A 25,628-nucleotide genomic window follows, 5' to 3' on the forward strand; every position below is an offset into this window, starting at 1 on the left:
TATTCTTGCCTCCTTTGTCAAAAACTAAGGTACCCATAAGTGCATGGGTTTATTTCTGGGCTTTCTATCTTGTTCCATTGGTCTATATTTCTGTTTTTGTGCCAGTACCATACTGTCTTGATGACTGTAGCTTTGTAGTATAACCTGAAGCCATGAAGGTTGATCCCTCCAGCTCCATTCTTCTTTTTCAAGACTGCTTTGTCTATTCAGGGTGTTTTGTGTTTCCATATGAAATGTGAAATTTTTCATTCTAGTTCTGTGAAAAATGCCATTGGTAATTTGATATGGACCGCATTGAATCTGTAGATTGTGTTTGGTAGTAAAATCATTTTCACAATACTGATTCTTCCTACCCAGAAACATGGAATATCTATCCATCTGTTTATGTCATCTTTTATTTCTTTCATCAGGGTCTTATAATTTTCTGTGTACAGTTCTTTTGTCTCCTTTAAGTTTATTCCTAGATATTTAATTCTTTTTGTTGCCATGGTGAATGAGAGTGATCCCTTAATTTCTCTTTCTGATTTTCCGTTGTTAGTATTTAGAAATGCAAGTGACTTCTGTTTGTTGATTTTGTATCCTATAACTTTGCCAAATTCACTGACAAGCTCTAGTAGTTTTCTGATAGTATCTTTAGGGTTTTCTATGTACAGTATCATGTCATTTGCAAACAGTGAGAGCTTTACTTCTTTTCCCATCTGGATTCCTTTTATTTCTTTTTCTTCTCTGATTACTGTAGCTAGGACTTCCAGAACTAGTTGAATAATATTGGTGAAAGTGGACATCCTTGTCTTGTTCCTGATCTTAGGGGGAATGGTTTCAGTTTTTCACCATTGAGAACAATGTTTGCTGTAGGCTTATCATATATGGCCTTTACTATGTTGAGGTAGGTTCCTTATATGCCCATTTTTTGAAGAGTTTTCAATCATCTATTTCTGCTTTATTGACTATGCCAAGCTTTGACTGTGTGGATCACAACTGGCTGTGGAAAATTCTGAAAGAAATGAGAATACCAGACCACCAGACCTGCCACTTGAGAAATCTGTATGCAGGTCAGGAAGCAACAGTTATAACTAGACATGGAACACCATACTGGTTCCAAATAGGAAAAGAGGTACGTAAAGGCTGTATACTGTCACTCTGCTTATTTAACTTATATGCAGAGTACATCATGCGAAATGCTGGACTGGATGAAGCACAGGCTAGAATCAAGATTGCCAGGAGAAATATCAATAACCTCAGATATGCAAATAACACCACCCTTATGGCAGAAAGTAAAGAAGAACTAAAGAGCCTCTTGATGAAAGTAAAAGAGGAGAGTGAAGAAGTTGGCTTAAAGCTTAATATTCAGAAAACAAAGATCATGGCATCTGGTCCCATCACTTCATGGGAAACAGATGGGGAAACGGTGGCAGACTTTATCTTTTGGGGCTCCAAAATCACTGCAGATCATGACTTCAGACATGAAATTAAAAGATGCTTGCTCCTTGGAAGAAAAGTTATGACCAACCTAGATAGCATATTAAAAAGCAGAGACATTACTTTGCCAACTAAGGTCTGTCTAGTCAAGGCTATGGTTTTTCCAATAGTCATGTATGGATGTGAGAGTTGGACTGTGAAGAAAGCTGAGCACCGAAGAATTGATGCTTTTGAACTGTGGTGTTGGAGAAGACTCTTGAGAGTCCCTTGGACTGCAAGGAGATCCAACCAGTCCATCCTAAAGGAGATCAGTCCTGGGTGTTCATTGGAAGGACTGATGTTGAAGCTGAAATTCCAATACTTTGGCCTCCTGATGCGAAGAGCTGACTCATTTGAAAAGACTGTGATGCTGTGAAAGATTGAAGGCACAAGGAGAAGGGGATGACAGAGGATGAGATGGTTGGATGGCATCACTGACTCAATGGATGTGAGTTTGAATAAACTCCGGGAGTTGGTGATGGACAGGGAGGCCTGGCATGCTGCAGTCCATGGAGTCACAAAGAATCGGACACAGCTGAGTGACTGAACTGAACTGAACTGAATCATAAATGGGTGCTCAATTTTCACAAAGGCTTTTCTGCATCTTTTGAGATGATCATATGGGTTTTATCTTTCAGCTTGTTAATATGGTGTATCACATTGAATGATTTGCATTTATTGAAGAATCCTGGCATTACTGGAATAAACCCAGCTTGATCATGGTATATGAGCTTTTTGATGTGTTGCTGAATTCTGTTTGCTAAAATTTGTTGAGAATTTTTGAGTCTATGTTCATCAGTCATTTTGGTCTGTAGTTTTCTTTTTTGTGTGTTGTCTTTGTCTGGTTTTGGTATCAGGGTGATGGTGGCCTCATAGAATGAGTTTGGAAGGGTTCCTTCCTCTGCAATTTCCTGAAAGAGTTTTAGAGGGATAGGCATTTGCTCTTCTGTAAATGTTTGATATAATTCTCCGGTGAAGCCATCTGGTTCTGGACTTTTGTTTTTGGGGAGATTTTTTTTTTTAATCACAGCTTCAATTTCAGTGCTTGTAATTGGGTTGTTCATAATTTTTATTTCTTCCTGTTTCAGTCTTAGTAGATTGAACTTTTCTAAAAATCTATCCATTTCTTCCAGGTTATCCATTTTCTTGCCATATAGTTGTTCATAATAGTCTCTTATAATCCTTTGTATTTCTGCATTGTCTGTTGTAACTTCTCCTTGTTCATTTCTAACTTTGTTGATTTGATTCGTCTCTCTTTTTTCTTGATGAGTCTGGCTAAAGGCTTGTCAATTTTGTTTATATTCTCAAAGAACCAGCTTTTAGTTTTATTAATGTTTACTATTGTTTCTTTCATTTCTTTTTCATTTATTTCTGCTCAGATCTTTATGATTTCTTTCCTTCTTCTAATTTTGGGTTTTTTTTTGTTCTTCTTTTTCCAGTTGTTTTAGGTGTAAAGTTAGGCTGTCTATTTGATGTTTTTTTCTTTCTTGAGGTAGGATTGTATTGCTATAAACTTCCCTCTTAGAACTGCTTTTGCTGCATCCCATAGGTTTTGAGTTGTCATGTTTTCATTGTCATTTGTTTCTAGAAATTTTTTTGATTTCCCTTTTACTTTCTTCAGTAACCTGTTGGTTATTTAGAAATGTGTTGTTTAATCTCCATGTGTTTGTGTTTCTTACAGTTTTTTTCTTGTAACTGGTATCTAGTCTCATAGCATTGTGTTTGAAGAAGATGCTTGATACAATTTCAATTTTCTTAAATTTACTGAGATTTGACTTGTGACCCAAGATGTGGTCTATCCTGGAGAATGTTCCATGTGCACTTGAGAAGAAGGTGTATTCTTCTACATTTGGATGAAATGTCCTAAAGATATCAATGAGATACATCTCATCTAATGTATTATTTAAGACTTGTGTTTCCTTATTAATGTTATGTTTTGATGATCTGTCCATTAGTGTGAGTGGGGTGTTAAAGTTTCCTATTATTACTGTGTTACTGTCAATTTCTCCTTTTATGTCTGTTAGTGTTTGTGTTATGTATTGAGATGCTCCTATGTTGGGTGCATAGCTATTTATAATTGTCATGTCTTCCTCCTGGATTGATCCCTTGGTCATTATATAATGTCCTTCCTTATCTCTTGTAATCTTTATTTTAACGTCTATTTTGTCTGATATGAGTATTGCTACTCCAGCTTTCTTTTGCTTCCCATTTGCATGGAATATATTTTTCCGTCCTCTCACTTCAGTCTATATGTGTCTTGAAGTCTAAAGTGGCTTTCTTGTAGACAGCATATATATGGGTCTTGTTTTTGTATCCATTCAGCCAGTCTGTGTCTTTTGGTTGGAGCATTTAATCCATTTACATTTGAAGTAATTATTGATATATATGTTCCTATTGCCATCTTCTTAATTGCTTGGGGTTGATTTTGTAGATCTTTTTTCTTTTGTATTTTTTGACTATATAAGTCTGTTTAACATTTGTTGTAAAGCTGGTTTAGTGGTACTGAATTCTCTTAACTTTTGCTTGTCTGAAAAGCTTTTGATCATCAACTTTGAATGAGATCCTTGCTGGGTACAGTAATCTTGGTTGTAGATTTTTCCCTTTCATTTCTTTAAATATATCCTGCCAGTCCCTTCTGGCCTGCAGAGTTTCTGCTGAAAGATCAGCTGTTAAGTGTACGGGGTTTCCCTTGTATGTTACTTGTTGCTTTTCCCTTGCTGCTTTTAATAGTCTTTCTTTGTGTTTAGTCTTTGTTAGTTTGATTAGTATGTGTCTTGGCATGTTTCTCTTTGGGTTTAGCCTGTATGGGACTCTTTGTGCCTCTTGGACTTGATTGGCTATTTCCTTTTCCATGTTGGGGAAATTTTCAACTATAATCTCTTCAAAAACTTTCTTATACCCTTTCTTTATCTCTTCTTCTTCTCGGACCCCTATAATTCTAATGTTGGTGTGTTTGATATGGTCCCAGAGGTTTCTGAGATGGTCCTCAGCTTTTTTCATTCTTTTTACTTCATTGTGCTCTTCAGAAGATATTTCCACCATTTTATCTTATAGCTCACTGATTAATTCTTCTGCTTCAGATACTGATTCCTTCCAGAGTATTTTTAATTTCAGTAATTGTGTTGTTTGTCTCTGTATGCTTATTCTTTAATTCTTCTATGTCTTTGTTAACTGATTCTTGCATTTTCTCCATTTTGCCTTCAAGGTTTTTGATCATCTTTACTATCATTATTCTGAATTTTTTTTTCAGATAGTTTACCTATTTCCTTTTCATTTATTTGGACTTCTGTGTTTCTAGTTTGTTCCTTCATTTGTGTCGTATTTCTCTGCTTTTTCATTATTATTATTTTTTAACTTATTGTGTTTGAGATCTCCTTTTCGTAGGCTTTAAGGTTGAATTCTTTCTTCCTTTTGGTTTCTGCCCTTTAAGTTTGGTCCAGTGGTTTGTGTTAGCTTTTTATAGGGTAATATTTGTGCTGAGTTTTTGTTTGTTTGTTTGTTTTTCCTCTGATGGGAAAGGCTGAATGAGGTAGTACTCCTGTTTGGTGATGATTGGGTTTGTATTTTTGTTTTGATTGTTGTTTAGATGAGGCATCCTGCACAGGGTGCTATTGGTGGTTGGGTGATGCCAGGTCTTGTATTACAGTGGTTTCCATTGCATGAGTTCTCACTATTTGATACCCTCTAGGGTTAGTTCTCTGGTAGTCTAGGGTCTTGGATTCATTGCTCCCACTCCAATGGCTCAAGGCTTGATCTCGAGTTTTGTGTGGATCTATATATTCTTTTCCACTGGTCAGGTACTCCTGTCCACTCTCAGCTGGTGTTCTGCATGCACTTCTGTTTCTGAAGTTGTATTCCTGGTGTATTTGAGGAGAGAGATGTATTTCACATCCATCTACTCCTCCACCATCTTGTTCTCTCCCTCTTTTTATGAGTTTTTTTTTTTTTTTATTGGGTCAGAGGAAAATTTTGATGGAGCACAATATTTGTTTGGCATTGAAGTATCTCCCCACATATTGACTGTAGTTTTAAGGGGAAAACATTGCTAATATGATACTAACTACATATTATATTGAATATTATATATGTGTATATATAATATATATATAGTTATATACAGTTAAGTTTCTATATAATAGTAACTATATAGTAGCAACTATGAAACCAGACAAACCTTTATGAACTACAGTATACCAGGCTTCCCTCATGGACAAGGAAGCCTGGTGTGCTGCAGTTCATGGGGTCACAAAGTGTGGGACATGACTTAGCCACTGAACAACAATTGTAATGTAACCAGACAAACCTTCTCTGGTTGATCCAACTTAACATTCCCAATGAAGGGCAAAAGGATGTGATAACTTGAGGAAGCCACATTGTCACTTATGAATTATTCCATCCGGGAATGTATTAGCTGAACTTTGTTGTGAAGAAACAGACAAACCTCCAATGAAAAATATCCCAATATGAAAAAGGGCTATTTTTTCAACTTGTCAATGTCAAAAACAAGTAGAGAAAGTTTGTAGAATGCTTTAAATTAGGCAAAAGAGACACAAAAATAAGACACATTAACCTACCCTCGCCTGGATCTTGCACTCAAGGGAAAAATGCTGTGAAGGACATTATTGGATCCTTTGACAATATCAGAGGACAGACAGGGGATCAGAAAAAAGTATCCTATCAGTGCTAATTATACGGAAATTGATAACTATAATTTATATTAGAAAGTATCTTATTCTTAAAAGTATATATTGAAGTATATAGAGGTAATGGGCCCTGATAATATACAGCTCACTCTCTCAGTATTCAGAAAAAAGATACATAACACTATCTATATCAGTAAAGTAATATCTATCTTTTTATCTATCCACCCATCTATCTATCTACTAACCTACCTTCCTACCTAATCTATCTGCATTAATCTATAGATCTTTGGTAATGTCAACTAAAACACAATTCACAAGGCTGTAAGTAGGAGTTTATTTGCTATCTAGCTCAGTTGGTAAAGAATCTGTCTGCAATGCAGGAGATCCCAGTTTGATTCCTGGGTCAGGAAGATCCACTGGAGAAGGGATAGGCTACCCACTCCAGTATTCTTGGGCTTCCCTTGTGGCTCACTTGGTAAAGAATCCTCCTGCAACATGGGAGACCTGGGTTTGATCCCTGGGTTGGGAAGATCCCCTGGAGAAGGAAAAGGCTACTCACTCCAGTATTCTGCCCTGGAGAATTCCATGGACTGTATAGTCCATGGGGTTGCAAAGAGTCAAACACGCTGAGCGACTTTCACTTTCACTTTAACAACTGCAATTTGAAAGACACAGATTACAGTAAAAGCAAAAAAGTGCTTGGGGAAGACAGAGTTAGGGGCTTATGAACATAAAAAGCCCTGAGAATTGTGATTGAATCAAATTGGGAAACATTTGTCTTTTAGGAATCACAAGTTATTATAGGGTAGGAGTCCAATAAGTAAGTAGGATGTAGTGAGTTATTTTAGGGGAAGAGTCTGATAGGTGTCTTGAGTTTCTGGTAGATGTTTTGGATGACTTCATTAGGACATAAGTGGTCAAAAGATCAGATTCCACTGAAGGTGAGAAATGCAAAGTCTCCCTTCAGTAATGCCCTGCTCCACCCAGGCTTCGTTTTACAGAGTTCTCTTAGTAATACTGACTCAATTTTGATTTTTCCTTTCATAATATCAATTTGCTAAACTGTTATCTACCCCTCACCTATCTAAGTATCTATTTATCTAGCTATCCATCTATCTATCATCTATCTATCCTCAAAATGACAAAGCAAGTGGGCAAAGTTTTAACAGGTGAATCATGTACAGGGTCTAATGATGTTGTTTGTATGCTACTGCTACTCTTATTATTTTAATTTTTCTGTAAATTGAATGTATTTCCAGATAATAAAATTTTCCAAATTACCATACCACCAACAAAGGTTTCTCTATGGCTTGAGGATTAGCTTCATGGACTCTAATTTTATGGACACCCAGTTCTAATCTTGGTCTGACCACTTATGACCTCTCTGGTCTTGGATAATACCTTAACCTCCTTATACACTCCAGGCATTTTGTCCATGAGTTCAGTTCAGTTCAGTCTCTCAGTCATGTCCGACTCTTTGGGACCTCATCGACTGCAGCACTCCAGGCCTCCCTGTCCATCACCAATTCCGGGAGTTTATTCAAACTCATGTCCATTGATGTCCATGTCCAACTCATGTCCATCTCATGTCGGTGATGTCATCAAACCATCTCATTTTCTGTCAAACCCTTCTCCCACCTTCAATCTTTCCCAACATCAGGGTCTTTTCAAGTAAGTCAGTTCTTTGCATCAGGTGGCCAAAGTACTGGAATTTCAGCTTCAGCATGAGTCCTTCCAATGAATATTCAGTACTGATTTCTTTTAGGATGGACTGGTTGGATCTCTTTGCTGTCCAAGGGACTCTCAAGAGTCTTCTCCAACACCATAGTTCAAAAGCATCAATTCTTTGGTGCTCAGCTTTCTTTATAGTCCAACCCTCACATCCATACATATGAAAGTGAAAACGAAAGTCTCTCAGTTGTGTCCGACTCTTCGCAACCTCATGGACTGTATCTGTGGAATTCTCCATGCCAGAATACAGGAGTGGGTAGCCTTTCCCTTCTGCATGGGATCTTCCCAACCCAGGGATCGAACCCAGGTCTCCTGTATAACTACTGAAAAAACCATAGCTTTGACTAGATGGACCTTTGTTGACAAAGTAATGTCTCTGCTTTTTATATGCTGTCTAGGTTAGTCATAACTTTTCTTCCAAGGAGTAAGCATCTTTTAATTTCATGGCTGCAGAAACCATCTACAGTGATTTTGGAGCACCCCAAAATAAAGTCTGTCACTCTTTCCATTGCTTCTCCATCTATTTGCCATGAAGTAATGGGACCAGATGCCATGATCTTAGTTTTCTGAATGTTGAGTTTTAAGCCAACTTTTTCACTCTCCTCTTTCACTTTCATCAAGAGGCTCTTTAGTTCTTCTTTACTTTCTTCCATAAGGGTGGTGTTATCTGCATGTCTGAGGTTATTGATATTTCTCCTGGCAATCTTGATTCCAGCTTGTGCTTCATCCAGCCCAGCGTTTTTCAAGATGTACTCTGCATATAAGTTAAATAAGCATGGTGACAATATACAGCCTTGATGTACTCCTTTCTCAATTTGGAACCAGTCTGTTGTTCCATGTCCAGTTTCTAACTGTTGCTTCCTGACCTGCATACAGATTTCTCAGGAGGCAGGTCAGGTGGTCTGGTATTTCCATCTCTTTCAGACTTTTCCACAGTCTGTTGTGATCCACACAGTCAAAGTATTTGGCATAGTCAATAAAGCAGAAGTAGACTTTTCTGGAACTCTCTTGCTTTTTCGATGATCCAGCGGATGTTGGCAATTTGATCTCTGGTTCCTTTGCCTTTTCTAAATCCAGCGTGAACATCTGGAATTCATGGTTCACATACTGTTGAAGCCTGGCTTGAAGAATTTTGAGCATTACTTTGCTAGCATGTTAGATGAGTGCAATTGTGTGGTAGTTTGAGCACTCTTTGGCATTGCCTTTCTTTGGGATTGGAATGAAAACTGACCATTTCCAGTCCTGTGGCCACTACTGAGTTTTCCAAATTTGCTGGCATGTTGAGTACAGACTTTCACAGCATCATCTTTTAGTATTTAAAATAGCTCAACTGAAATTCCATAACCTCCACTAGCTTTGTTCATAGTGATGCTTCCTAAGGCCCATTTGACTTCACAATCCAGGATATCTGGCTCTAGGTGAATGATCACACCATCATGATTATCTGGGTTGTGAAGATCCTTTTTTTCTTTTTTTTGGTGAAGATCCTTTTTGTATAGTTCTTCTGTGTATTCTTGCCACCTCTTCTTAATATCTTCTGCTTCTGTTAGGTCCATACCATTTCTGTCATTTGTTGTGCCCATCTTTCTTCATGAAATGGTAATAATAAAAGCACTCCTTATAAGGGTTGTTGTGTGTACTTAATGAGATAATGTAAATTAAGTTTAGCACTGTACATGACACAGAGCATTATTCAATAAATATTACTGTTACACAATAAGTATTCAGTAGACTCTAGTTAATTGAAGAGGTCATGGTTGAACCATTTAAAGACATTTGGAGGAAATAGGGCTAAAATACACAGGGCTGAATTAGATGCATTTCTGAAGTCCTTTTCATTGTTATGAGTCATTCTTTAAAAAATACCTTGTATCTGATTTGAAAAGAAATTGATTGGATTTTGAATGATCTTTACTCTAGAGCAATCTGTATTTAATTTTAAAAAATAAGCTGACTCTATGATCCAGCTGAAGATTCTGACTTTCAAAAGAGCTTTCAGATAAAGCAGGATTGAACATCGTATGCTCCTTTCCACCAAACCTGGCCTGGTCTATTACTTTTCAATTACAGCCAGTAGTTCCTATAAAAGAATTAAGCCATACTGTCACTAACAGTTGAATTTTCTAACTTTATAGTCGTATTTATTTTGGTATAAAATCCAAGTCACATAGCATTTGCTTCACTCTTTTACTTGATTCTCTCATTTAAGGAACTGAGTCTTAGATCAGTTGCATTAAACAATTCAGTGTCACCCACTCATTAGTAATAGATTTCAGACTCTCTTCTGGATCTGGTCATCTTCCCTCACATCAGTGCATCAGTGCTGTCTTCCTCTATGTCTCCTTAGCAAAACCGACCCTGAAACAGGGCTTATCAACCTCAATTATTCTTATGAAGACTTTTCCAGTCCTCCAACTCTTTTTTGGCTCCAATGTTCTGTTTTGGCAAATTTTGAAATAGTCTTCTGAAGTGGGATGCAAAGAGATCACATTTGGGAGTCAAGCAGAGTCAGATACAAAATCCTGTCGGTATCACATCCATGACATGTGTCCTCAGGAGGGAAGGCAGAGTAATACTCACATTGGGTGTGAGGTCTCAGGGGGCAGAGAGCTGGATGGGAATCTTGCTGAGGGGCCCCATTTGTTAGGGAAGTAATTTTGCTTTATCTCATGTCAGTTTTCTTCACTTTAAATGGGGATAATAGCACTCACCTCATAGGACTGTAAAGCAGGTTAAATGATATAATTATGTGAAATGCTTACAAGTCTAAGCATATAGCAAGTACCTTTCCAATTTTTAGTTTTCTTATAAAAAATGGGGGACTAAACCTATTTTGTATGTTTAATGTAAAGATTAAATAAACTTTGGTGAGTTAACACACACACACACACACAAAACTTTAGACCTGTACCTGTTCATCAGTGAATATTCACTCACTTATTCATTGAATGTGTATTTATAGATCTTCCATAGACCTCCAATGTTTTAAGGGCTGGGTTTTCAGAGAAGACTTGGACAAGACTGTATTCCTCTGATCTTTGGGGGAAAAAAGAAAAAAGTGAGTTGCTGTTGTTATAAAAGATAAGCACTGAATCTAAGGCAGATCTATAAATCTTTGTAAAAGCATGTTTTGTTTTTTTCTTATCGTCCACCCTTACTTTTAAGGCTATCTAATTTCCCTTTGATTCTGAGTTTAGAATCTTCTTTCCCACAAACAGTATTTAAACGTATCTAAGTAACATTGAGCTAACAAAGAAAATGAACATTTTGGGGGCATTGTGAAGTCTGCAAAGGGCTTTCATGTAGGGCTCTGCCTCAGGTCCTCCTCTGATGCTGGGAGGGAGAGATACAGGCCCATTATCTCCATGAAAGCTCCTACGGAAACATGGCTGCCACAGATTCTTAGTGATTAGCAAAAGAAAAGATGTAAAAAGCAAAAATATTCCTGTCTCTTTTCTTCAGAAAGCCTACAGATTCTACAATAGGCAAGGACAAGAGCTGGAGGAGGAAAATTGGCAATTTTTTTTTTTTTTGCTTTGCATAATTTTTCTGACAAAACAAAAAGATTTCAACATCATTTTTGTGACAAACTGTACCCATATCTTTGAAATTTTTGCAAATTTAGCATCAATCATGTACATTTTCCAGTCATTTTCATTGAAATTTCATTCTGTTTAGCTTGTTGGCAAAGTGGAGAGCAATTTTTGTTTGCTAACGCTGCCTTTTCCCTTGCTACAGAAAAATGGCAATGTTAAAAAGTGGGGGCTCTTCCATTCTCCTGCAGGGAAGCCCCCTGTGTGTTCATTTATGTGTACAGTCTATCATGCTTATTTAAGCATATTCTTATTTTATTTATAGACTTGAATCATTTATTATTTGCTTGCAAATATTTTTGCCAAGGACTCTAAATTGTTGCTTGTGTGCGAGCTAAGTTGCTTCAATTGTGTCTGACTCTTTGCGACCCCATGAACTGTAGCCCACCAGACTCCTCTGTCTATGGGATTCTCCAGGCAAAGGTACTGGAGTGGGTTGCCTTGCCCTCCTCCAGGGGATCTTCCCAACCCAGGGATCGAACCCATGTCTCTTAAGTCTTCTGCAGAGGCAGGTGAGTTCTTTACCTTTAGCTCCACCTGGGAAGCCCTGAATCGGTGCTGATAGCAATTAAAACTTTATTATTTACATAGTCTGGGGAACAGGAAAGAAGAAATCCCCAGATCAGCATAATCAATTAAGTTCTAAAACACTCCATGTGCCTTTTTATTTTATTTATGATCTGCATATTGTTCTAATGCTTTACAAGTGGCATAGCCACTCTTTCTAGTTCTACATAAATGAGATTCATACCAATTTTCAAAAACAATCCCTCAAACACAGTGTTTAGTTGCCATTAAGGCTGCATCTACCCATCACAGAATGACGGTTTGGAAAGGAATTATTGGTGCAGGCAGGGTGTTAGTTTTTTAATATGAGAATCACTTCTACCCTGCAAGTCTCTCCATCAAAATTTACCTTTAGAAAAGTGGCTTTTGCTGTTTTTAGGAACTATTTCTAGACCAGAGTCACATAGAGCCTGTTCCCCACTGATTTCACTTTTACAGTCTGTGCTGTAGACAAAATTTTGCAGCTAGATGAAAAAAAAGATTTTTAATATAAATGTAATGGTTTGGAAATGTTTATTTTGTGTAGGCAGAGCATCAGTTAGTACATAACATCCCTTGGGAAGATTTCCAAAAGACTACAGTGAATAAAATGGGGGAAGCTGGAAATGTATAAAAAAACCCCAATTATTCAAAGAATGATGACAATTACTTTGTCAGGTCCTGATGAATAGTCAAAACACACACACACTTGGTGAAGATTTGAAGTACCAGAAATGAGTCAAGCACTGGGCTAGGCACTCTACCTACATTATCTCAGTTAATCCCCATGTAATGCCATTGAAAAAGAGATGATTATTATCCTGTTTTTACAGTTGAGAAAGTAGATAACATATTCAGTTCAGTTCAGTTCAGTTCAGTTGCTCAGTCGTGTCCGACTCTTTGCAACCCCATGAACTACAGCACGCCAGGCCTCCCCGTCCATCACCAACTCCCAGAGTTCACTCAAACTCACGTCCATTGAGTCCATGATGCCATCCAGCCATCTCATCCTCTGTCATCCCCTTCTCCTCCTGCCTCCAATCCCTCCCAGCATCAGAGACTTTTCCAATGAGTCAACTCTTCGCATGAGGTGGCCAAAGTACTGGAGTTTCAGCTTTAGCATCATTCCTTCCAAAGAACACCCAGGGCTGATCTCCTTTAGAATGGACTGGTTGGATCTGTTACATCATCATAAAACTGATCAGCTAGGTTGGATATAAAATAAACTCAGAAAAGTAAAGAGGTTAGAGGAGAGATCAGTTACTTTGATGAGAACTGAAGTCTGCAGGAAAGGAAGCCTTGACGACAGCTTCAGAAACTCCTCACCTTCTCTCACAAGGTCACTGTTCCTCTCCCCCGTCCCCAGTGTCTAGGATCTCTGTTTTCAGAAGATGCCAACTCCAACTCCCATAAATCATCAAGCCGTGTTTCCACTTCCTAGGACTACGGATTTAAACTTGGAAGGATTTGAATCCATTTAGTATTGCAGCAAAATGAAAGACTGTTTGTAATCTAGGAAATGAAAGCTTTTTCTCTGCAGACTGAAGGGTGAGATTTGAAACCAATCCTGAAATCTTCAGTGGGACGTTCGTTCCCCTCTGCTGGTCTCCAGGAAAGGCTATGCTTTTAAGGGGATGAGACGGAGGCACAGTAGAAGGTGTCCTGAACGTTGGTCTATGTGATCCGTCCTGCCCTTGGGCTGCTCATCAGTTAGGAAAGGTTACACCCATATCCAGATGAGAAAAATAAAGTAGAAAGAGGATAAATAACTTGCCAAAGATCTGGCAGCAAGTAGAAGAAACTTGGATGCGAGTTTGGCTCTGTATCTTCCCGGTGTCTGTGAATTTCCCTTTATATATTTACATATTTAAATGCTCATGTCCGACTCTCTGTGACCCCATGGACTGTAGCCCACCAGGCTCCTCTGTCTGTGGGATTTCCAAGTCAAGAATACTGAAGTGTGTTGCCATTTCCTCCTCCAGGGGAATCTTCCAGACAGAGGGATTGAACATGCATCTCCTATATCTCCTGCATTGCAGGCAGATTCTTTACCCACTGAGCCATCAGAGAAAGCTATAGGAACTTCCCATTAAGCTCTGTCAACTCTCTCAGTAACACTTAGGATGGTCTGGGTATCTTACAACAAACCAAACCGCCTGCTTCTTATTGACTTGGAGAGTAAATGTAGAGAAGATGGAGTCTGAAGACATTTATAGGCCCTTTTCAAATGACAGTAGGAAAAGAAAAATATTTTGTTTTAACTTAACTTTGCTTAAGTTCTGCTGTCGTATAACATCAGTTCTGATGATCGATATCAAAAAGGCCATGGAAATCAGTAGGAAGTGTGCGTCTTTGCATACCAAGATGATGTGCTCAACTGTTGTCAGCTGGACACACACTGGAGTTTGAAGACAAGCACGCATGCCAGGTTGCATATTTCGGCAAACCATCAATTTCTATTTATGGATGCAGGACAGACAATGTTATTGCCTACCTTACATCAAATTTTCTTTTTCCTCTCGAACAGAAGCCTGCATTTGTTTAGAATGTTTATGTGCCTTGCCACCCTGTAATTGATATAGATTGTAAGTAGCCAAAGCCAGTCATGACAATCATTTTCCTTGCTTTCCTGGTCTCAGGGCATAAGGGTGGCCAGTTCTGGCCAATGGATTCTAAAAAGAAATCTGCTAAGATTATTTATGCAGAGGATTTTCCACTTTTGTATAGCACAGACATGGTTGACACCAGTTTTCACCTCTTTTCCTGCTTTGAATACAGATATAATGCCTGGAGCTGTGCAGCCATCTTGTGACTGTAAGGAAAAACCCATGTCTGACTTGACGTCCTGGAGCTGTCCAACTCACATCAGAAACAGCTTGACTTTGCTTTTTTATGGGGAGAAAGCCAACATTTACTTTGTTAAGATAGTATAGTTTAGTAGTTTATTACCTAAAGCTAAATATATCCCTAACAGTTAAAGGAAAGATTCTAACTACATAATTATAACTACAATCTTAGTTATTACTGTTTAAATTAGCTAGTGATTAAAAATATCACATTAAGGATATTTGTGGTAATATAAATGATCTGCTCAACCTTCCTCAACAACAGTCTAAACTGGTTTAATATGGGTCACATAATAATACAAATATGGTACATAAATCGGAGTAAACATATGCCAAATTGAGTGAAAGTTACATACAAATCTTGCGGAATTTATTTTAAATTTATTCCATTTTATTTTTGAAATAAAATGTGCTCTGAGTTGACACAGTCTCTTCTCTCATCTCATATATATGTGAAAAAGTATTTCACACTAATTATCTGTGAATAGAAAAAGCATAGCAAAATCAAGCCTTCATCCAGTATTGTCTTGATTCTGGCCTAAATTTAAATGCAGCTTTAGTGACACCTGACAGAAGCATTTAGAGGTCATAGAGTCCTTGCTCATGAGAGACATTAGTCAAACAAATGTCATTTGTCTAATTCAGTAGTTTCATATCAGAAGATTTATCTTAAACCTTAGGAAAAAAGAAGATTAAATGAAAATAGATACATTTAGCATAAAAAGGCAAAACTCTAGAGATCAGGGTTGCTAAATTATTTCAAAAATCTTTCTCTAAGATTGACAGATCATTTTAAGTCTCCTTCTTTTCTTACACTGACATTTTTAGAAAAATTGTCTCTGTTTTCTCTTTCACTTTTTAAGGTATCATTACAATAGGTTAGTAGTTCCAGTCTTTCCTATGAATTATTTGATATTTCTGAGGATACATAATCATTTTGATACTCATGAGAATCATTTCATAGCTTTCAAGGGAAAAATGTCCTCAACTTGTTTTTGTTTTTCACTTAGAGAAACAAGTTTGTGGCTACAAAAGACTGCTTTTCACAATCGTTATTGCTTAGGGAATAATTTGTCTCTTTTAGTAATTTTATTTTTGTTTGTTTGTATCTCTTTCCCTTTACATATCTAGATAAAGAAAAGAAATGATGTTTTAAGACTAAAGAAAATTGAATTTTACAGAATCCAAAAGCCCATCCAGGTGGCTAGATCAAGTGCCTGAATATCTTCATACCATTTGCATTCAGAGCATCAGTGAAATCATCCTCTTCTTTAAAGAACAGATTTCACCTGGGATGAATTTTTTCACTTAGATTGTGAATAACTTTTTCTAAAACCACATTTTCAATTTGCCAGTTCCTGGCTCATGCTGTCCTTTACTGTTCTTTTTTTTTTTTGCCTTTGTATATCCCCAGCTTTTTTCTTTTTAACATTTTATTTTGTATTGGGGTGTGTCTGATTAACAACCCTGTAATAGTTTCAGGTAAACAGCAAGGAGACTCCACAATAGGTATACATGTATCCATTCTCCTCCAAACACCCCTCCCATCCAGGCTGTCGCATAACATTGAGAAGAGTCTGTCTGTATAATAGATTCTTATTCATTATCCATTTTAAATACAGCAGTGTGTACATGACCGTTCCAAACTCCGGGTCCCCTCACCCTGGCAACCATGAGTTCGTTTTCTAAGTCTGTGAGTCTCTTTCTGTTTTGGAAGTAAGTTCATTTCTGTCACCTTTTTTTAGATTCCATATATAAGGGACATCATCCAATATTTCTCTTTATCTGTCTGACTACTTCATTCAGTATGACAGGCTTAGGTCCAACCATGTTGCTGCAAATAACATTAGCTTGTTCTTTTTAATGTCTGAGTAATATTCCATTGGATATATGTATCACATCTTCTTTATCCATTCCTCTGTGGATGGACATTTAGGTTACTTTCTTGTTCTTTTTTCAACAGGAGAGATAAGCAGATATTTCCCTCAATTTCTTCTTAGAATTTTTTTTTTTTTTCAGGAATCAGGATGGAGTTTGATACACTAAGGAACAGAAAAAAATTTCCCAAGTTACCCATTTGGATATAGCAGCATGTGAATGGGTTTAAGCAAACCTCCAGCCTGCAGGTAGGTCACGTCAGGAAAGCTCCCTCACTTGGCTAAGTCAATGATCCCTCGGTTCACACATTAAAACGACACTGAAAAGCACTCTTTTTCTATGTTTGGTACCTTCAGATGAGTAAAACAGAGTTTTCCTTATAAAATATATTTGATACTTTCCACAAAGTCTTTGGGTCCCCAAGGTGAGGACTTTGCAGGTGGTTCACAGAATGAGATTAAGCCTTTGGGAAGTGGCTGCTGCTGCTGCTGCCAAGTCGCTTCAGTCGTGTCCGACTCTGTGCCACCCCATAGACGGCAGCCCACCAGGCTCCCCCATCCCTAGGATTCTCCAGGCAAGAACACTGGAGTGGGTTGCCATTTCCTTCTTCAATGCATGAAAGTGAAAAGTGAAAGTCAAGTCGTTCAGTCATGTCTGACTCTTCGCGACCCCATGGACTGCAGCCTACCAGGCCCCTCCATCCATGGGATTTTCCAGGCAAGAGTACTGGAGTGGGGTGCCATTGCCTTCTCCATTGGGAAGTTGGGAAGTGGGGGGTCATTTAAAACCTAGATATGATGAACAAAGAGAGGCTGGGTCTGAGAAAGAGAGACATTCTGATTCTTTTCATTTAACTCCTTATTAATCTATGTGCTAAGTCGCTTCAGTTATGTCTGACTCTTTGCAACCCTATGAACTATAACCAGACAGGCTCCTCTGTCCATGGGATTCTCCAGGCAAGAATAATGGAATGGGTTTCCATTTCCACAAAGGACTTTAATTCTCACTTGGGTATATCCTGCCTGTGGCATAAAAATGAGTTTGCAGGAATCCTTAGAAAGATGACTCTGTGTGTGCAAGCATACATGTGCACATATGTGTGTATGAGCATGTATGTTTATGCATTGTGGGGTATGTTTATGCATTGCTAGCATTATCTACTTGCCCCCAGACTAAAATACTCATCTAGAAGGGCTGGAGAGTAAATGCATGGTTAATAACACAGAAAGCATTTCTATATTAGATCTTCCCTGATTCGCTCCTGACAGTTAAATTTGAAAATTATTAGATAGGTAAATAGACTAGAGGTCTTTTTAATGTATTTAAGAATGTCCTAATTATGCAAAGAGCTGTTTGAAACAAAAAATAAAAGAGTCTTGAATATGGTACTGCACCGAAAGTGTTTGACAACTCATTTTAACTATCTTTCAGATAAAGAATAAATTCAGTCACTTGTGCTTACAGAAGAGCATATGGCATGTTTCGTTGGCAGACAGAGTAACCCTTCCCATCCCAGCCACATTTCAGCTATAAGAATTATTTCAGCCTCTTTCTTCTCTAAGGCTCCCTGTAGTCTTCACTTCCCAGATGATGGGACTGGGTAGAGATGATTGTGATCTTACTGAGGGAAAGACTTAATAAAATGTGGGCTCTTCTTTGAGTACAGCTGCTCTGTGGGCTCCAGCGAAAGCTTGCCTGCCTGAGTGCCGACAGCCATGGATCACACGTTGTCACATTGCAGCAGGGCGACTGGGCCAGCAGAGCCGGGCAGTCAGGGAAAAGACAGTGGCAGGAGGGGCTCAGCATCTCCGCAGGTCTTGTGTCTCAGGCATGGAGGTTAGGGCTGCAATAAACTTGGAGCTGGGGCTGTAATCATCCAGGTACCATCTCTACTGTTTACGACTCACCCAAAATGAAAATGATAGGGTCAAAACTTGACCCAGGTTTTGACTTTGGAAGCCACGTCCTACTTCCTAGTTGAGTTCCAGACACGCAAGTAGCTCAGACCACTGCTGAGATTCATCCTCAGGGAGCACAGGAATTCTAGTTGGGAAGCGTGTAACTGAGGGCTGTGTTGAGAACAGAGACTGAGCCCACCAGCCAATTCGTGAAAACCTTCCTTCCTTTTGAGTGAGCTGGTCCAAGGGCTCAGCCTGTATTTCTGAATAGAGCCCCAGTTATATGCTACCCAGTGCTGGTCCAGATGGGTCCTCGGCATCAGGGGCTCGATTGGCTTTTCTACCCTTCTAGGCAGAAGGGAGGTCAGCTGTTCTGAGTTCTGTGTCTTCCTTTAGGAACACAGACCCACGTGCCAGATTTAGGAAGTGACTCATCTTAGGAGGCTCCTTCAAGGTTATTTAATTCCATGTATTCATCCAGCAAGTGGTCACAGACTTCCTACCGTGGGTCAGTCTGTGCTTGCTGTGAGATGGGTGCTAGAGATGATACCTGGGTTATTACACACAGACTTGCCCTCATGGAGCTCACTATCCAGGCAGAGTGAGTCCAGAGACACAGGGAAGCAAGACCATTTCAAGCCACATGGGGATGCGGGAAGGAAAGAAGTGCTTGAAGGGCATGCCAAGGAGGGCATCTCAGGCACCCTAGCAGCGCTGTGTAAACATGATGCTGGTTCCTTGCAGCATCTCAGGTTTGGCGTCAGCAGTGTTGAGAGCCAGCCGGAGCTGGGCAGCAGCCCGAGCATCTGCTGCATTGCAGGAATAACTGGAGGTTTTTAAAGCTGTTCCTGTAAGAAGATCACAGTTCTTGACTTCTGATTTCCATGTAGGTTTGCCGTAGCGTTTGACGCAGTAAGTCGTGCATCCGCAGGCAATTGGGAAGCTAAATGTCCCACTCCCTTCCCAGCATGCTCGCAGCAACACATCTCCAGTTTCTGTTACAAAAAAAAGAAAAGGAAGAAATCAAGATGATGCCGTAGAGAATGCAATGTTCCACCATTTGAATGAGATTTGAAACATTCTCCAGGCCTGACTACAGAATAGTGTGACTCCCTGGAAACACGAATTCACTGCGACTCGCGAGAGGAACACGGAATCATGAAATTCCAATGTTGTCTTTGAACCTAATGACATTTTATGAACATTTGTCAGAGTCTTTAGTTTTATTTATGCTGCTTGGCATTGAATTCAGGAGAAAGTTCTCAGACTGCAGGTTGCTGTGATGGTTTTATAAGCTAATACTCTGTGTGTGTGTGTGTGTGTGTGTGTGTGTGTGTGTGTAAGTGTGTGGGCCCACACCCATTGTGTTTTTAATATATGTGATAGTAATAATGAAAAAAGAAGAATGGAATGTTAATACACATGGGCTCCCAGGAGAGCAAGGAAGCACTGCAAATATACACAGTGGCATCAAAGCAACGTTTCTTTTGAACTAAATGATGCAAATTAGGTTTACCTCTCTCCATCTTCTTTTTCACTGAAATATATTTTCAAAAGAAATGCAATATGGGTTGTCCCCATTTCCTTCTTGAAAACTAAGCCTCACTAAACAAAACCAAGTTTTTGAGGCAGTCAACACTTTGTACCAATGATGATTTTTTTTTTAAGCAGGTTAAACTAGACTAGAGAAGATCCTCGCTCTTATGACATGACAACTCAAGTTCCTGAATGCTTGCACTGCCGCCTTTCTTTGCCGAGGAAGCAAATTCCTATTGACTCTCATGTAGTCAGTTTTTATCTTCACATCAACTGTGAACCACTCCCCCCAACCCCACATGCCCTCACTTTCTCCTTGTTGTGTTGTTTCCTGCAGGTTTGGCTTATTTTTCCTCCTTTTCTCTTGTCTTTGTAGACGTATTCTCGACGAGTTTATTTTCCATTTGGAATCTATTTTACCCCCTCTCCGGGAGTATTGATCCTCTGTCGTCTGGACCACCTGCTTCCTGGTGTCCCCTCTTCACTGTCACACTGGCTATGATTGCATAGGGGTCACTTTTGATTATTTCAATGCTGGCTGCAGACTTCCCAGCTGAGGCCATAGAGCCTTCTCGTTTATCATCCAGAAAGCCCAGAGGGCTGCCTGGCCTTGTGCTTTGACCAGATAATTCACTCAGAGCCTTGGATCGGAAAACAAAAAGCAGAATTTTCTTATAAACAGAGACAGTACTTTTGGGGTGAGGGGAAGGGGATGGAGAATGGATTAACAAATAAACATGGCTTTTGCACACTACCAAGGAGAGAGAAGAAGCCTATATATTTTCAGGTCTTGATGTACAGCGATTCCTGCAGTCGGGCCCACAATGAGGACTTTGATGAATGGCTCTCAGCTCCCCCCACTCCACCCAGACTTGCACTGCTTCAAGGAACTGGACTGCTGTTACTCTTCTGTGAGGTCAAAAGGCCGGGCAACCATAAAAGTCATTAAAAGTGTAAGGTTATTTCAGGAAGGTGTAAAGTACGCCGAATCCTATCAAATACATATTTTAGGTAGATCTAATCCAGAGGATGTTGCCTTCAATGAAAGGGAACTTTGTAAAAATCATCTTGCTACTCAGAAGAATCATTTTATTTTTATTTATTTTTTTTTAGAAGAATAATTTTAGGTAAAATAAATCAGGAGCAAAGATACTCATGGGTTTAACTGGTCACTTTGAATTCTTGAGAACAGTTACACAAATATACCTTCCCAAGTAAAAAGGGGGTGCAACATTCTCTCATTTTTTGCATCCACTTGCTTTCTTGCAAGTAGCCAGGCTTCGATGCCAAGAGGTTCCTGACAGAATAAAGGAAGGTGAGTTAGAGATGTGAACCTGACGACTCCTGCCTGGGCTTCTTGGACTCAGTCGCCTCTTCTTTCAACAGCAAAGTGAATGCACCTGTGTGTCACAAAATACCCCTGCCACTTTTGCACAGTATCTCACCAGGTAATACAAGCAGCAGCATCTCAGTCTTTACAGAGGCAGCCCGAGCCTCCCTCCATGCTCTAACTCTCTGTCCTCCATGTGGAGGATAGAGAATTGTGTGTGCTTGGCTTTCATTTGCCTTTTTTGCACTCTCAGCAGAACCCTCAAATGGTGTTGAGTCACCAAGCCATAAATGCTTGAAGTTTCTCAGGCCAGGGAAGTACCTCATATGAGAGATGAAAGAGCTGGTGGTAGGAAGGATAGGAAAGCAGAAAATACCTTTTCTTCATATATTCTAGAAGGATCATCATGTTCTGACTTGAAGCTGAACACACCTATTTCTTATTTTATAGTTACATATTCTGGGGAGAATGAGGCAGCTTAAGTAGCTGTCGCATTACCAACTTTATTTCAACCTTTCTGAAAGTGGGAATCTAAGAATTACAGACTTTAATTTGTTTTTTTAATAGGTAGGATGTTTGGGGACAATGGAAGTAAAATAAAAGTCTCCTGAAAAAACTGAATAGCAACAGAATTTCTGAGTAGGAAGAGATCTGAAGCTGGGCCTTTAAGAATCTTATTCATGTTTGCATTTAAAATAAAAGCCTTTAAAAATCACAGGTTTATTCCAGTTTGTGGAAAGTGTTGATCCAAACCGGTATCTTTCTGATAATTCTCAGACATGAAAAATCGTTTTAAAGCTCAAGTTAAATGGTTTGTATATAATACACTGTCCCTTGAATAACTCTGCTTGAATTAATTTCAACCAAGAGCATTGCCTGTTATAAACAGAAATGATGTTTTCAATACCAAAGTTCTCTCAGAAATATAGGTCTTTTGATAAAGCAAGAAATGACATGTCATTTCCGCTTTTAAAGGCTTACACAAATCTCCCTTTGTAATTCTGTGGATTTTCCCTTTGTCTAACATACTTGTGGAAGGTTAGGCAGTCACTGCAGCTTTGGAGCTTAATGATTGCAGTCACGTATCTAATAGGTGTTATTCCTCTGTTCTGATTGTAAACTAAGTCTCTGCCATGGTCCGTGTCCTTGTATTTAAACCATTGAGTTAGTAGTTATGGGACCAAAATCTGTGTCACTGGGAAGGGGCAAAAGACAACACACCATAAAACTTGAAACTGAAGATGTAAAGTCTTAGTGTAGCATCTTTGAAATGTTTTAACAGAAAAATAGTGTGAACCTATTCGACGTTTTTAGAAAGATAAGGTTAATTTCAGGGTAGATATTTCAATGAAGGGAACACGTTCAGGGAGTCGATAAGGAAGACCTTGAAGGAGAGCCCAATTAGTGTGGTAGCCTTGGAAATGATGGAGATGAGGGAATGGCTACTTTGCAAAAATAAAGGATAGGTTAGGAGGACTTGAAAATGGATTGATTGTGAAAAGTGAAAGACAGAGAGGATTCAAAGGAAAGGTCCAAGTTCTTGCATGTGAAACTGGTGGTCACTTACTGAACTGGAAAACCCAACAGGAGATGATGCTCTAAGTTTGAGATCCGAGGAGTTCAAAATACTGATGGGACAACCAGAATTGTTAAGAGGACGGGGTTGGAGATGAAAACGAAAGTTGATACTTGTGAGTCAACACAAGGAGATGAAAAGGGATTATAGGAATGAAAAAGGATGAGATTGTACATAGAGGGACCATCTTCAAGTAAGAGAAGAGAAGAAGGGTAAAATAAGCAGAACATCAAGACAGAGGGAAACAGATTCCAAAAGGTGAGAATGTTTGGCGAAGGAGGAAGTGCTAATAGTAAATACTAAGGAGAAGATAAGAACTGGAATAATCTATTTGATTTTGTTGTAGGGGAAAATAGGTCAGTGGACTAGAAATAGAAATCCCCTTGCTGTGGGTGGAGGATGAGGAAGTACAGATAAATTTTTCTGTAATTTTGACAAATCTATTTGAAAACAATGAGTTGTTCATGCAGATTTTCCCACCTTGCCACATAGGAAAATTTCATTTAGAAATAGAGGCTGTAACAAGTTTAATTTTTAACTTTGGCTTGACTTAGTACTTTAGCAGATAGACTGGGCTGAAGAAATAGAAGTGGTTACAAGGATGCTATCAGCAAAGAATGGCCAAGCCAGGTGAAACCGCTGCTGTCCTGTGACTGTGAGTATTTGCCTTTGTCTCTGTATGTGTTTTGGTTTGCAGCCATTTATAGCTTGGATTCCATGAAGCAGTGGCAAAGGGGAGTGTGTCAGAGCAGCAGGCCAAAATTAAATTACAGCAACCTCGCACTTTGCATTAAAACCTTCACTTGGAGATGGAGACTGGTAATCACGTCCAGATTTTCCTTAAAGACAATGGTCCCCCATGCAACTGGCCACACTCAGTTAATTCATGCTGTCAGCTGCCTTTATTGGCTGTGGGGAATGCAGTATTGATTCTTGAACTCAGCAGCAGCACAAAGAGCCACTAGTGCATGGTCAAAATGCTGCAATAAAGGGCTGGCAGCTTGAGAAAAGCAGCCATTCCATTGCACAAACAAGGTCAATTAGAGGACAGTGCAGTGTAATATAAATAGCATTAGCATCCCTCTTTAACTCTGATGATATCACGCTGGCAGGATGACAGTAAGGAAAATAAGGTTTAATGCCGAATAAATATAAAGGCATTTAGTGTAATTTAATTTCAAGCTCTCTATCATTTTAAAAAGTGCTAAGAGTAGCAAAATATTTAGTTTCATCATGGGGCAGAATTTATGTCTAGAAAAATGATTTTTTGATACAACTTTGCATGAACAAGCCAATTAGTCATGTACAGGAAAAATGATCTTATTAATTTTATTGAGAAGTAAACAATTTCTTGATCACAGATTCAATGTACTGTGCCTACCTGTCATTTATTATCCTTTTTAGTATTAGAATTTCAAAATCTCTGGAGTGTTGTGAAGAAGGAACAAAGGATATCTTATTTTTCGTTTAAAAGAGAAGGTTGAGTTTTTTCTTTTTTCCCTTTTTAGTCTCTGGAAATTACTAGGACCTTTTGTTTAAATACTTGCATTCATTACTTTTATTTATGGGAGAATTTTCCCTACCTTCTTTGTCAGTTCAAAATTAATTACAAATGTAAAACGCATCACGCTGTTAACACATACTCTATGCGGGAAACAAATTATACTCTCAAAATAGATAATGGACAGCTTGGAGAGGTAATTGATAAACCTACACTGCCTACAATAACTGAATAGATTTTAGAAAATATATATAATTATTAGGAATGGAAAGAATGTGTGTGATTCCTCCTTAGTAATGAGTGTGCCCAAGGTTGACTAGGAACAACTCATTAAAGTATATAAAAAGAGTTTAAAGAAAGCTTGAATCATGGTGCCTTTGAAATGTCCATTAAACCCTGAGAGTATATATAGTCTCTCAGACTGATGGTGTCCAGTGATCTAGTCAAAACCATTTTCCAAAAGAGGAATGTTCTAGGTAACCTAATGTTACCATTAGGTAATGAACCACAACCAGTTGCGTTCATTATGAATTGGACATGAATCTCCAGTTGCTTTAAAAACTCCTTGAGTTAATATAGCCCATACCGCCTCCTCCACCAACTGAAAGATAATATTTATTACTTCTTCATGGAGATTTGGGCTTCCCTGGTGGCTTAGTGGGAAAGAAACTGCCAGCAATGCAGGAGACTCGGGTTCCATCCCTGAGATGGGAAGATCCCCTGGAGAAGGAAATCACAACCCACTCCAGTATTCTTGCCTGGGAAGTCCCAAGGACAGAGGAGCCTGGCTGGCTACAGTCTATGGGGTTGTAAAAGAATCAGATATGACTTAGCAACTAAACAACAAGAACAAAATAGAGATGCTCTAAGACCAAAAATACCAATTTGTACATAGATGTTAGAATGTCAGGATCACCCAGTCTTCAAGACAATTGACCAGTAGAATTTTAAGGTCTGAGAAAGACATCAAGAGATGACTGAATTCCACTTCCTCCTGTTATCTGGGGAAATGTAGGACCAGATAAATGAAGACATGTACCTGAGGTCATATAAATAACCAATGGCAAAGCTGGACATTTCCTAATTTTCTAA

The 25,628-nt window shown here is 38.8% G+C and overlaps 1 long non-coding RNA gene across 1 annotated transcript in view; it reads left to right on the forward strand.

Annotated features, from left to right (window-relative positions):
- Positions 1-25,628, forward strand: part of LOC113904211 — a 102,062-nt gene that overhangs the window by 40,330 nt on the left and 36,104 nt on the right. The window contains exon 2 of the long non-coding RNA XR_003514446.1: positions 16,837-16,943. This is a non-coding gene — a long non-coding RNA (uncharacterized LOC113904211). The remainder of the gene's footprint in view (positions 1-16,836; positions 16,944-25,628) is intronic.

Source organism: Bos indicus x Bos taurus, chromosome 14 (assembly GCF_003369695.1).
Source record: "Bos indicus x Bos taurus breed Angus x Brahman F1 hybrid chromosome 14, Bos_hybrid_MaternalHap_v2.0, whole genome shotgun sequence".
Taxonomy (NCBI): domain Eukaryota; kingdom Metazoa; phylum Chordata; class Mammalia; order Artiodactyla; family Bovidae; genus Bos; species Bos indicus x Bos taurus.